Genomic DNA, 13,847 nt, shown 5'->3' on the forward strand with positions numbered 1-13,847 from the left:
CAGGTGACAGGGCTCTTCCCAGCAGCCCCCCATCCCATGATCACCTTGCTCTGGGCTTTGTGCTGGTGACCCCCAAACCAGGCCGGTGTGTTCCCTCTGGGATCCACACATGGAAAGTGAGGGGCAGGAAGGAAAAGTTCATGGAGCAGCTTCACGTGGCCCCCAGAGCCCTTTATGCATCACCGTGGGTCCAGCTCCCCTGGGATCTCAACCCCACCTTACAGGTGGGGAACCAAGGTGTGGGACCACAGGGTAAGTGTGCTCCATGGCAGTCAGGGGCTGGGGTTTGACCTGGGATCTGCTGTCACAACAGGAAGGCAGAGGCCGGACAGGCCCCCATTGTGCCTCTGATCTCAGAGCCTGGGGAGTGTCAGGTGCCTCCCCATCCATCTGGGCTCCTTCCTCACCAATGGAACCCCTGTAAGCCTAGTGGAGGAATGCGGCCAGCCAGAGGGTGCATTTCCCAGCCTCCCTTGCAGCCAGGCACAACCAGGATCCTGTGGAAGAAGGTCGTTGAAAGAGGCTCTTTTTGATGTTTTTTTACAGCTTTATGGAGGCATAATTGACTTACAGTAAACTGCTCGTAGTTAAAGCGCATCATTGGATAAGTTTTGACATGTGCACACTCTTGAAGCCATCACCACCATCAAGATAATGGATATTTCCATCAAATGCAAACGTTTCCTGGTGTCTCTTGGTAAACCATCCCTCCCTCCACCCCTGTTCCTAGGTAATCACTGATCTGCCATCTGTCGTTAGAGATTAGTTTGCATTTTTCTGGATTTTATATGAGTGGTATCCTACGGTACGTACTTTTTTTTTTTGGCGGGGGGGGTGGTCTGCCTCCTTCCACTCCGAAGGATGATTTTTGAGTTTCACCCACGTTGCTGTGTGTATCAATAGCTCATTCCTTTCTATTGTTGAGTAATTCTCCACCAAATGAATATGCTATAATTTGTTTAACCATTCTTCTACTAATGGATATCAGGGATTTTCCAGTTTTGGGTTGTTATAAACAGATTCTCTGAACATTTGTTTACAAGTCTTTGTGTTAAGACATAGTGCTTTAATTTCTCTTGGGTAAATACCTCAGAGTGGAATGGTTGAGTTGTACGGGAGATGGTGGGTCTATCTTGATAAGAAACCGCCAGACTGTTTGCAAAGTGATCGCACCATTTTATATTCCACCAGCAGAGTATGAGAGATTCAGTCACTCCACATCTTTGCTGACACTTGGTATGGTGCATCTTGTTCATTTTAGCCATTCTAATAGGTGTGTAGTGACAGCTTGCTGTGGTTTTAATTCCAATTTTCTTAATGACAGATGATGCTAAAAACCTACTTTAGTGAACTGTCTGTTCAAATCTTTTGCCTGTTTCTTCCTTTTTTTCTGAGACAGAGGAAAAAAAAAAGAAAAGAAAAAAGAAACGTTCTCGACCTGATAAAGGACATCTAAAAGAAGTTTAACAGTTTAGTAGTACATTACACTTCATAGTAATGGACCCAGAGCTTGCTTTCTAAGATAGGGAATAAGGCAAGGATGTCTGTTCTCACTGCTGCTTGCTGTTCAATATCACACTGGAGGTCCCAGATACGCAGTAAGGCAAGAAAATAAAACAAAATAAGATGAAAGTCTGTCGCCTAGGCTGGAGTACAGTGGTGCGATCTCAGCTCACTGCAACCTCCGCCTCCCGGGTTCAAGCTATTCTCCCTGCCTCAGCCTCCTGAGTAGCTGAGATTACAGGCGCCCACCACCACACCCGTCTAATTTTTGTATTTTTATTAGAGATGGGTTTCACCATGTTGGCAAGGCTGGTCTCAAACTCCTGACCTCAGGTGATCCACCCACCTGGGCCTCCCAAACTGCTGGGATTACAGGCCTGAGCCACCACCCCCAGCCTGCCCATTTCTTAATTGGATTGTTTGTATTACTGTTATCCAGTTGTAAGTGTTCTTCGTCTATTCTGGATATAAGTTATTTGTCAGATAAATGTTTGATAACCTACAGGTCACATTTGGCAGGCTTCTAAATTAACTGCCAGGGAAATTCTTAATGATTCACGGCTTACACTCTGTTCCTGAGTGAAGAATTTTAACTTGAGTCCTTCCAACTGTTGACGTACCAATTAATACATAAGCCACTGGCACTAATAAGGACACTGATTTGTTTCTGAATCATGAAGTTTTACTGATTGTCTTGCACATAGAACATGTTAGTCTATATGTTGTCACCTGTAGCCAATGATTGTAACCTCTGTATTAATATACCCACCAACGGAAAAGGACAACTCCGGCCAGGCACGATGGCTCACAACTGTAATCCCAGCACTTTGGGAAGCCAAGGCAGGCAGATCGCTTGAGCCCAGGAGTTCAAGACCAGTCTGAGCAATATGGCGAAACCCTGTCTCTAAAAAAAAAAAAAAAAATACAAAAATTAGCTAAGCGTGATGGCGCACGCCTATAGTCCCAGCTACTCAGAAGGCTGAGGTGGGAGGATCCCTTGAGCCTGGGAGGCGAAGGTTGCAATGAGCTGAGATCGCGCCACTGCACTCCAGCCTGAGCAACAGAGTGAGACTCTGTCTCAGAAAAAACAAAAAAGAGCATCTCCAATATGAGGAGCCCGTCTTCCTGCTGCTACATTTCTTATAAAAGCATTCCAACTTAGTAACAGACTTTGGAATATGCCCAACTTTGTTGGTGAGTCTTCCCGGGTTGAGCCTTACATTTGGATTCCAATAAACCTTGATCAAATTATTTCTGCCGCAACAGCCTTAATTTCAGTTGATGTGTTTTATAAATATTTTCTCCCAGCCTTTTACTTGCCTTTTAATTTTCTTAAAAGTGACTTTCAAAGAGAAAAAAAGGTCTTAATTTTGTTAAAGTCCACTTCATTGATTTTTCTTTCATAGTTCGTGTTTATTGTGTGAAGACATCTTTCCTCACCAGTTACTTGTTACTAGTATACAGAAATCAATGGACCCTTTATCTGGCAATCTTGTGAGTCCTAATGTATTAGTACCAGTAGATTTTTTTGCAAATTCCTTAGAAATCTTCACACAGATGACCATGTCATCTTCATGTGAGGACAGCTGTGCTTCTTGGGTTACAATCTGAATGACTTTCATCTTGTTTTGTTTTGTTTTCTTGCCTTACTGCATGTCTGGGACCTCCAGTGCAATATTGAACAACAGCAGTGAGAACAGACATCCTTGTCTTATTCCCTGTCTTAGAAAGCAAGCTCTGGGTCTGTTACTATGAAGTGTAATGTTCTACTAAGCTGTTAAACTTCTCTTAGATGCCCTTTATCAGGTCGAGAACATTTCTTTTTTCTTTCCTTTCCTTTTCTTTTTTCTTTTTCTTTCTTTCTTTTTTTTGTGACAGAGTCTTACTCCAAGGAGCAGGCTGCAGTGCAGTGGTGCAATCTCAGATCACTGCAGCCTCAACCTCCGGGGCTCAGGTGATTCTCCCACCTCAGCCTCCTGAGTAGCTGGGACTATGGGTGCATACCACCATGCCTGGCCTCAGAAAAGCCCAAGATTAAAAAAAATTGTGATGGGGGTCTTGCTATGTTGCCCAGGCTGGTCTCGAACCCCTAGGCTCGAGACCACTCACCTTGGCCTCCCAAAGTGTTGGGATTACAGGTGTGAGCCACCGTGCCCAGCTGAGGAAGTTTCTGTATGTTCCTAGTCTACTGAGTCTTTATTAGAAATGGAAGTTGGAGTTTATAAAAAATGTTTTTTTTGCATCTACCAAGATGATCGTATGTGTTTTTCTTTTTAGCCTGTTAAGATGCTGAATTATAATGATTGATTTTCAACTGTTAAACCAACATTTGAATTGCTGACACAAACCCCATTTTGACATAATGTCATTCTGTTTATATTTAGTTGGATTCAACTTGCAAATATTTTGTTAAGAATTATTATGTCCATGTTCATGAGAAATATTGGTCTGTAGCTTTCTTCTGTGATGTTGTTTTCCAGTTTTGGTATCAGGGTAATGGCAGCCTCAGAAAATGAGTTGAAAAATTCTCTTCACTTCTATCTTTGGGAAGAGTTTCTGTAGAATGGATACAATATCTTCCTTAAGTGCTTTGGTGGAATTTTCCAGAAAAGCCATCTGGGTCTGGAATTTTCTTTGTGAAAGGTTTTTAAACTACAAACGCAATGTCTTTAACAAATGTGTGGCTATTCAGAGACCTATTAATTCTTGAGAGAGCCTCAGGGGTTTGCATGCTTCAAAGAATTTTCCAGTTCACCTAGGTTGTCAAATTTGTTGGCAAAAAGTTGTTCAGAATATTCACTTGTTATCCTTTTCATGTCTGTGGGATCCATAATGATGCCTCTCATCCTCGACATTAGTTATATGTGTTTTCTCTCTTTCTCTCCTGATCAATCTGGCCAGAGGTTTAGTCATTCTGTTGATTTCTTAAAAAAGCAACTTTTGTTTTCATTGATTTTTCTAGTGTTTTAATGTTTTCATTTCACTAATTTCTGTTCTTATCTTTATCATTCCCTTTCTTCTGCTTAATTTGGATTTTTCTCTTCTTTTTTTCTTGTTCCGTAAGGTAAAGCCTGAGGTTATTGATTTGAGACTTTCTTCCTTATAACATAAGCATTTCATGCTATAACTTCCCTCGAACCATCACTTTAGCTGCATTTTTATATGCCATGTTTTCACTGTATTCAACTTAAAACATTTACCGATTTCCATTGTGATTTCTTCTTTAACTCATGGATTACTTAGGAGTTTGTTGTTTAGTGTCCAAAGGTTTGGTGATTTTCTTGGCATATTTCTGTTATTGATTTCTAATTTAATTCCATTGTGGTCAGAAAATATATTTGGTAGGATTTCAGTTCTTTAAAAATTGACTGAGACTTGTTGATTGCCCAAAACATATTTTCTTTTGATAACTGTTTTGTGTTCTCTTAAGAAGCGTGTGTATTCTGCTGTTGTTGGGTGGTGTGTTGTATAAATGTCAAGTTCATTGTTACTGTCATTCAGATCTTCTATATCCTTACTGATTTTCTGTCTGCTTCTGTCAGCTATTGGGAAAGTAGTGTTGAACTCTCCAACTACAGTTATGTATTTGTTAATTTCTCTTTGCAGTTCTATTGGTTTTTGTATCACACATTAAGATTATTATGAACTCTTGAATAATTGACCTCTTTATCATTACAAAACTACCCACTTTATTCCTGGTAATATTCTTTTCTCTTAAATCTATTTTGCCTGATATTAGTCTGATCATAGACACTCCAGCTTTCTTTTAGTTAGTTTTAATGTAGTTCATCTTTTTCTGTGTTTTTTACTGTTTGTCTGTCTGTGCCTTTATAGTTATGTGTAATGGGTTTCATGAAAGTATAGTGGGTTTCTTGTAGGCACTGTATAATTGGGTCTTGCTTTGTCTTCTGTTTGACAATCTCTGCCTTATAATTGGTGAATTTGCACAATTTACATTTTGATTATTAATTTTGTTCAGTTTAATTCGACTGTCTTAATACTTATTTTCTATTTGGCCTGTCTGTTTTTAGTTCCCCTTTTCTCTTTTCCTTCCTTCTTTTCGGATAGAGTAATATTTATGATTACATTTTACCCTTGTGTTGGCTCATCAGCTCTACTTCTTTGTTTTATGTGTATATGTGTGCTGTTATTGTTGTTTGGTGATTACTTCAGGTATACATATTTAACTTAGGTGTATATATTTAACTCACTTTGGTGGTATATGTATTTAACTTATCACACTCTCCCTTCAAATAATATTAGATTATTTCATGAGTTAATATAAGAACCTCATCACAATACACTTCCACTTTCCCCTACCCTAGATTTTGGGTTATTTTGTTATACATTTTATTTCTACATATAAGTCCCAAAATACATTGTTATTATTTTTGCTTTAGAAAGTTACATATCTTGTAAAGAGTTTTTTTTTTTTTTTTGAGACAGAGTCTGGCACTGTCGCCTAGGCTGGAGTGCAATGGCACGATCTCGGCTCACTGCAACCTCTACCTCCGGGGTTCAAGCGATTCTCCTGTCTCAGCCTCCTGAGTAGCTGGGATCACTGATGCATGCCACCATTCCTGGCTAATTTTTTGTGTTTTTAGTAGAGACTGGGTTTCACTATGTTGGCCAGGCTGGTCTTGAACTCCTAACCTCGTGATCTGCCCAGCAAAGCCTTTTATACTTTCCTACATGATAGCCATTTTTGGTGTTCTTCATTCTTTGGAGTAGATACAGATTCCTTCTGGTATAATTTTCCTTCTACTTGAAGGACTCCCTTTAACATTTCAATCTGGACTGCTGGTGATCAATTCCCTCTGATTTAAAAGGTCTGAAAAAGCCTCTATTTCACCTCCATGTTTGAAAGATATTTTCATTGAGCGTTACTTTTTAGGTTGACTTTTTTTTCCCTTTCAATAAAGATGTTGCACCATTTTCTTTTGGCTTGGGTTATTTCTAACATGAAGCCTGTTGTCATTCTTTTCTTTGTTTCTCTACATAATGTGTCTCTTTACTCTGCTTTTATGAGTTTTCAGCATTTGGTTATTATGCAGCTTGGTGTAGTTTTCTTCCTGTTTCTTTTTTTCTGCTTAGGGTTCACTGGGACTCTTGGATCTGTAGATTTATCATTTTCTTCGAATTTGGAAGCAAATTTGGTTATGAAGTCTTCAATTTTTTTTTCTGTTCCATTTCTTTCTCCCCGCTCCCTAGGACTCAGTTCCACATGTGTTAGGCCACTTGATGTTGTCCCACAACTCAATTATCCTCTGTTCATTTTTTCCCCCAGCAATTTTCCACTGTTACATTTTGCATAGTTTCAATTGCCATACCTTTATATTCACTAATCTTTCCTTTTGCAGTGTTTAATCTTCCGTTAATCCCATTTAATCTGCTGTTAATCTTATCTAATCTAGTGTATTTTTTATCTTACACATTTTATTTTTTAACTCTTAAAAGCTCAATTTGGGCCTTTTAAAATATATTCTACTTGTTTCTTTTTCTTTTCTTTTTTTTTTAAATTTTGAGATGGAGTCTCACTCCATCACCCAGGCTGGAGTGCGGTGGTGTGATCTCGGCTCACTGCAACTTCCACCTCCTGGGTTCAAGCAATTCTCATGCCTCAGCCACCCAAGTAGCTGGGATTACAAGCATGCACCACCCTGCCCAGTTAATTTTTGCATTTTTAGCAGAGAGAGGGTTTCATCGTCTTGGCCAGGTTGGTCTTGAACTCCTGACCTCAGGTGATCCACCCGCCTCAGCCTCCCAAAGTGCTGGGATTAAAGGTGTGAGCCACCATGTCTGGCCCATTTGTTTCTTTTTCATACTTATGATTTCCGCTACCTTCTCGAACATATACCTATTTTACCACCTATTTTACTCATTCTAACATCAGATCATTTCTAGATTTGTTTCTATTGATTTATTTTTCTTCTTCTTATGGGCCATGTTTTCTTCCTTCTTTGTATGCCCGGTAATTTTTGATTGGATGCCAGACATTGTAATTTTACTTTGTTAGGTGTTGGAGGTTTCCTTTTCCTTTAAATGTTTTTTGGCCTTGTTCTAAGACACAGTTAAGTTGCTCAGAGACAGTTTGGTCCATTCAAGGCTTACTTTAAGCTTTGGAGGCAGATCCAGGTCAAATTTAGTCTAGAGCTAATTTGACCCCACGACTGAGGCAACACCCGTCTGAAGACTCTATGTTCTATCAATAGGAGGTCTTTCTACTCTGGCTAGTGGGAAGATAAACTATTTTCATTCCTCAGTAAGGTTGTTCTGCCTCTTCTTTTCTGATTGCCCTTTCCTCAGTCTTGGCAGTTTCCTCAAGCTCATGCACTCAGTCCTTAGCTAAAGATTGGAGTAGAAAACCTCTGCAGATCTCTTAAAGTCTTTCTGTCTGTGCAGCATTCTCACCTCTGGTGTTCTCCACTGTGAATTGTAGGTGTCTTTTGTTCCCTGAGCTCTGTGTTCCAACTCAGAGAGATTGTTGGGCTCGCTTTGGATTTTCCTTCCTGGGAATACAGCCTGGAAATTCTCTCCAGGGGCTGTCAGAGGGCTCACTTGACTTGCTTATGTTTGCTTTGAGCTCATTCCTCTGAGCTACCTTTCATCCAGTGTCTGAAAACCGTAATTTCGTGTGTGTATGTGGGTGTGTGGGTGTGTAGTGTAAGGTTGGGTGTGTGTGTGTGTGCATGTGTGTGTGTAGTGTAAGGTTGGGGGTGTGTGTGTAGTGTAAGGTTGGGGGTGTGTGTGTAGTGTAAGTTTGGGTGTGTGTGTGTAGTGTAAGGTTGGGGGTGTGTGTGTAGTGTAAGTTTGGGTGTGTGTATGTGTGCGTGTGTGTGTGTGCATGCGTGCGTGTGTGTGTGTAGTGTAAGGTTGGAGGGTAAATCTGATCCCTGTTACTCAATTTGCCAGGCAATGGAAGTTCTTAGCTTGACTTCTCAGAAGGGAACAGACAAGCAGGCCAAGCCTTCTTTGGCATTTCCCCTTTTCTCCTTCCTGCTATCTGGAATGAAGATGTAATAGCTGGAGTTCCAGGATCTTTCTTAGACCGGGAGGTTTTCTGAGGGATGGAAATTACATGCTGAAGATGTGGGAAAAGACAGACGGGTGGAAGGATCAGGGTCCTTGATGATTCGCCACCCCAGCCCTGGATGGCTGATCTCCCAAGTTATTTTACTGGAGAAAATAAATCCTTGTGTGTTGAATCCTGTGCTATTCTATGCCTCTTGTTTTGCAGCCAAACCTAGTTCTAATGGACGCAGAAGCCCCCACCCCAAAACATCCTAATTTCTCTCCCCGGTGTCCAGCCAGAGAGTGCCCAGAGGATGATGACCCACAGCAGGGAGTGACAAAGCTGGCTCAGTTTCTGTGATGACCCCTTCCCCTGCTCAGCCAGGACTCGATGCCAGCAGGCGGCAGCTGCCACTGCTCTCCAGGACCCCTCCCACCCCTGCTGTGCCCGGCTTTCTTCCTCCCTGTTGCTTCCCACCTCTTGTTCCGGCTTCCTCCTCTCTGAGTGGCGGCCCCTCCCCTGGCCAATCTCCCTGGCTGAGGTCTTGGCATCCTTCCTCTAACCCATGATGCTGGCCCACAAGTGGCCTTTGTTCCCAGTCCTGCCTCTCTATCCTGCCCCTGCTCCTCAAATACCATCTCCAGCCTTCGTCCAGCCCTGCTGGGCCCACACACCTTGCAAGGAGCAGAGGTGGGGACAGTGCGGTCTGTAGCCCTGTGGAATGCAGTCGTGGGTGGGGGCAGTGGCATGACTGGTGCAGGGGTGGAGCCATGGGGGTGGTTTGGCAGTTTGGTGGGTAGTAGAGGCAGTGCAGGGAGTCCCGGTGGTGGGGTGGGGTGCAGTGCAGGGGTGTGACTTTGGCGTGGACGATGTGACTTCCCTCTCGCTCCTGCCTCCCACAGGCTGCTGCCCCCTGGCAAGGGTGGCCAACATGTGGGGTGTTGCCACCTGATACCCTTCCCCTCACCCCCTTGCCCGTCCTTCCATCTGGCTAAGAGAACCCTGATTTGCTCTGATCACCTTGTTTCTTGCACATGGCCACCAAGCCAATCGTGGTGCCATTGGTCTTGCCAGCAACGGTTCAGGATGGGTATGGAGGTGGCTGGGGCAGGCCCGAGGAGATGGGAGGAAAATGCGCTGGCGAACTTCCCCCATCAAAGAGACTCATAGGACAGACGCTGTCACTGCTCCCTGAGGTGTGTTAACACGTGCAGGCGAGGTCTGGAACCAAGGGCCACCTTGGGACATGTGGGATGGAGCCACCAAGGCTGGGAGAGCAGATTGGGGAAGGACCCCATCCCCGATGAAGCCACCGAGGTGCTGAGATATCCCATCTGCATGCCTTCCTTAGAAAGCAGGCCCTCCTCATCGCTGTGATGCGGGGATGAGAGTCACCACCTGCCTGCGTCATCAGGAGGAGCAAAGGGCTCACAGAGGGGGCTCCCAGGACAGGCTGTGGACACACTATGTGCCCCAGAAGGACTTGTTTTCCTTCCTTGAAGTGGGGGTGGCGGTGGCAAGAGAATATGGGTCCCAGATGGTCCCCACCTCACCCCGGGGCACAGAGACTTCAATATTATTTGTAGTGTTTCTATATTTTGCTCTAAAAAAGGGAAAGAGTTGAAACAATCAGGACAGAATGCTAGTGATTGTCCTTTCTGTGTGGCGGGCGCACAGCTGTGCGCGCTTTGTTCAGCGGACTGTTCCGAAATGAAAGAAAACGAAACGCAGAGCCGCCCTCCCCCCACCCCCCGTGCCCGGTCTGCAGGCCTGCGGGTGCTGCGTGGCGCGGCGGAGTGTCCCCTGCTCTGGTTTCAGGATGGCTCAGCCCAGCGTCCTCCCCGTCCCTGTCCTTGCCAGTGTTGCCAGCTCACGCTCCTCCCTGCAGCCCTCGTGCTTGGAGCAGAGGAGCAGATGGCGGCTCCGAGGGCCACCTGGGTGCCCTAGACACTTCTCTTTTGCCTGCGCCATGCAGGGCCTGTGGCCTGCCAGCAGCTCCGGGTGAGGCTGTGGAAGCTGCTATGGGCTGAGAGATGGAGAGGTCCTGGTCTCCACAGGGAGGAGGGAATCAAGGGGAAGGTTCACCCTCTTTGCTTCTCTCCCGCAAGCAGCTTTGCAGCCCCCTGGCTCTGTGGGTGTTGGGGAAGGGGGGTGCTATCAAGAAATCCAGTGTAACTAGGGTTTCTGTCTTACTGTTTGGGCTTCAAGGGATGTCCCCAGCAGGGCCCCAAAGAGCAGCTGTCAGGCCCAACACATGAGCAGTGTCAGGAGGCCTCAACCCACCTCTGCCCAGTAGGTGCCCCCAATCCAACCAGTGTCCTGGGTCTCCCTCGGGCCTTGCTGCTTGTCTCTGCCATTGTCAGAGCCCGGGGAGTTCCCACCCCTCCTGGGTGCTGGGTCCACGAGGGGACTCAGCAAAGGGTGACTTTGAGCCAGCTCAGAGCAGAGGGGCTGGGGGCTGGGGGTATGGAGGGAAGGGGTCTGCAGGGCAGGGGGCGGGTGGCCCAGAGTGTGGGTGGGAGCAGGTTTGAGGAGGGTAGATGCATGTCCAAGGGGGAAAAGGAGAGCTGGGTTTGTCCTGCTCTGGGTCTCAGAAAGTCTGAATGACTTGGATGAACCACCCTGTCTTCCAGCCTCAGGTTTAGCCTTTTGTAAAATGGTCCTGTTATGGAGGACTTGGGGTTACTGAAAGAACACAAGACACCCTGGTGCTTTATTCAATAAGTGCTGCCCCTTCCTGCCTCTGGGGCAGGCTGGTCACTGGCTCTGAGCACCAGGCATTCAAGATGCCTTGCTGCTGGCTCTGGCCATTTACTTGGTCTCTGTTTGGGCTTATCTGGGGCCTTGTGGCCACCAGGCCACCCACACGCTGAGCAGCCCGCCACCCTGAAAGCTGGGCTCTGGTGTCCCGTGTATACCTTCTTTGTCCTGAACCGCCTGCACCAACCTGTCAGGAGCGCAGGGTAATGTACTGGTTAGGTGCTGAATGCAGGATGGCTATTTCACTCTTGTTACGGAGAGGAAAACCCAACAGTTCTCACCCCCATCCTCCTTGCCAACGTCTCTGGAGGCACGAACGTGTTAACTGTGTTAGGCAAAGTTGGAGATTTCTAAGCTCCACAAGCCCCAGTCCGCCCAGCCTCCACCTTCCTCCCACACACCTCTCTCCCCCGCCGCAGCTCCCCGGCGAAGAGCGACTCCCAAGGTCTCCAGGCTTTGCAAAGTGATCATCGTGGGCTGCGTTGCTGGAGGTTTTCTTCACACTGAAATTATCCAGAGGGAAGGCGAGAGCCCCTGCGTGTCCTCTGTGGGCGTGCTTGTCAAACGGATGCTGACGGAGTGGGCCCATGTGTGTGGATAACGCCCACCTTTTTGCTGCCCTCACCTTGCCTCTGGGGCCTGTGGTTATAACTGAAGGCCCCTGCCTGCCTAGCTGACCACTTGGTCATTCAAAGCGCCTCTGTGGTGTCCTCAGGGCGTCATAGTAGCTGAGCCAAGAGTGACTTTGCTGCAGCAAGAAGCAGGAAGCCAGCTGAGCTTCTCAGCCTCCTCTCCACCCACCCACTGGCTCCAGACTGGAAAGTGCGTGTTCTTCCTGTCCATTCAGTGAATCTCATATTTCACATTCCCGCTCTTGGGTCTCAGGCAACCAGAGGGATGCCCTATTTGTCAGGACTCTTTAGGTTGCAAAGAACAAAGAATACAACTCCTGGTGGCTTCAACATAAAGGAAATATATTGGCTTATGTAAATGAAGAGTTAGAAGCTTCAGGTAAGGCTTGATCCAGCACCTCAAAAGATTGTCACCACAGACGCAGCTGTACTCTGTCTCTCTTCATTCTTGGGATCCAAATGGTGCCCCCAGCATGCCCAGACACTCCCCTCTTGGGAGTAAAATGTCTGCCCAGACTGCAAGCTCATACCCTTAGGTCTCCTCACCACTCCATTCTGGGGAAGAAAGGATCAATTTCAGTAACACCAGACAGTCCTGAAATTGCCTCTTTTATTGGTTAAAAGCAGGTCACATGCCCGTTCCTAACCAATCCCTGTACCCAGGGGTGGGAGGTGCTGATTGACTTAAGCCAATGGTGGCCACGTTTAGAGTGGAGTTAGAGTCAGTTGTGGAGAGTCAAGTCTCAGTTGGCCAGAGAAAGGAGAGGTGACCAATGATTGTCCACTAGAACCACCTAGCCGGGGCAGCACAGGCAATACACTGTCATTTATTGAGCACCTGTGACATACAGGAGCTATCTGCTGCCTTCATGGGTACAGTCCCATTTAATCCTCATGACAGCCCTGAGAGAGGAGCACTCGGACTTCATCTTACCAGCAAGGAGGCTAAAGCTCTGAAGGGTGCAGCCACGTCACCACAGCCACGCAGCCACGGCCCCACAACTCAAAGGAACAGAATCGAGGTTGGTGCCTAGGTCTGGTTTTCCATTTACAGCAGGGGCTTTGTGCAAGTCCGGAGCTAAAAGCCAGCATGAACTAGATCCTCAGCGTTTCCTGAGCTATTTCCCCTGCCCACCCTGGAGGGTACCGGGGCTTGTGGGCTTCTAATGCAAGCACCTACGTTGTCCTGCTAAGGGCTTCTCTGGCCATGGTCCTGCACTTTGGCCTGCAGGCACTGGGCAGGCTGGAAGTGCCAGAGGTAACAGCTCTGGAGCAAACCCTCAACTCAGAAGGGGCGGGAGTGGTGGACAAATACCCTAGCCTCCTTGCCCTGCAGTGGGACAACTCCGAGGTGCGTTCTGTACCACTGCTTGGAGGGTCCCCAGCAGGCTAAGCCCCGGTCGCCACGGAGTCAACCTGCTCACTAACACCCCCACCCTGTCTCGCTTCCCCACTTTTGCACACGCTTCCTGGAATCACCTCCCACATAAGCCACTGGTACCCAAATGCTCGTCTCAGGGTTGGCTTTGGGACTTCCAACTAAGACAGCAACATTTGGGGCCTGAACCTCCTGTGTCCAGGTACCATGTGCTACCAGGCACATTGGGCATCGACTTTTTATTTAACTTCTGTGTGAGTGTTCCCTGTACTGGCTCAGGATCTGTGGGCAGGGCAAGGGGAGGAAGAGAGGGCCTGGCCCTCCAGGTCTACTTGAGGCCATAGGTCAGCACACAATACCTGATCTGGTGTTTGATGGACACTTCCTTACACTCCTTACCTGATGCCTAAATACTCCCTACAACTTTCCTACCCCAGTGATTCCACTCTGCTTGCATGCCCCTAGAGATGGGGAGCTCACTACCATTGTGGCAACCAGCACCATCTATAGATGCCCCTGACTGCTTGAAATGTATTAGCTACTTAACAAATACTGCATGTTG

The sequence above is a fragment of the Pan troglodytes genome, chromosome 15 (assembly GCF_028858775.2).
Source record: "Pan troglodytes isolate AG18354 chromosome 15, NHGRI_mPanTro3-v2.0_pri, whole genome shotgun sequence".
NCBI classification, from domain to species: Eukaryota; Metazoa; Chordata; class Mammalia; order Primates; family Hominidae; genus Pan; species Pan troglodytes.